We start from the raw sequence: 938 nt of genomic DNA on the forward strand, positions 1-938 counted from the left end.
GGGGAAGCCCCTGTTTCGTTTTCTTGCTTGTTTGGTTTTGTTAGAGCCTTGTCTTGGGTTTGTTTACAGAGATGTATTTTGTTTAACCAAATATTAAAAATGGGAAAAAAAAAAAGTTTCCATATAAATGTCCTATCACTTCTGTATGTTCAACTGAATTGTTCTGTAACAAAGTATGTAAAGAAAAAAAATAAATTTTTTTTTTCTTTGGTTATAAAACTGCAACCTTTCTGTGAGTTAAGAACCTTGAAAGTCGGTCACCGGTGCTGGGGCAGAATCCCCTCTCTGCGAACTCCCTTAAGCCACGCAGAGCGCTCTCAGCCACCTGAAGGTGACAAAGCAGGGTCTGTCCCTTCCCCTGCCACACGTGAAAGGGAAGGGTTTTCCCTCACAAAAGCACCGACAGCTCTGAAAGAACTGAGCCTCCCTAAAGGACGTCTATTAAAACCACACTGCTCAGGTTGGATTTATTTAATATTCAATACAAAAAAATACGCAGCTGATATCTGAAGTTCTACTTTATGAGGCAGAGGATCAGCGCAGATGTGATCGTCTTGAACCTGGCCTGCTGCTCCCTCGGTTCTCACGCACACACGTGAAGTTGCGGTGAAGATGTTTCTGTCGATGCGTCTTCCCCAAGAGTGTTTTCCCTGGGGTACGGCTACCCGCACCCCTCCTTCCTTGGCTTCACCTGCTGGGAAACTCACTCCTCCTCCTGTCACCGGTGTCCTTCGGCTCCGAGTCAGCCAGGAAAGGATTTGTTTTGTTTGACTGCCGCCTTTCAAAGCGTGGTTTTGTGGGGAGCAAGGAGGCTGGAAGAGGAACTCCCCCAGTTCAAGTCTGTAACTGATTGAATAAAAGGAAAAGACTCACGACTTCTATGGGGGAAGGATGCAGACAGGAGCCATTCTCAGGTCCAAAGGGGGGGCTTTCCCCCC

This window comes from Cariama cristata, unplaced genomic scaffold (genome assembly GCF_000690535.1).
Source record: "Cariama cristata isolate BGI_N322 unplaced genomic scaffold, ASM69053v1 scaffold40432, whole genome shotgun sequence".
NCBI lineage: Eukaryota > Metazoa > Chordata > Aves > Cariamiformes > Cariamidae > Cariama > Cariama cristata.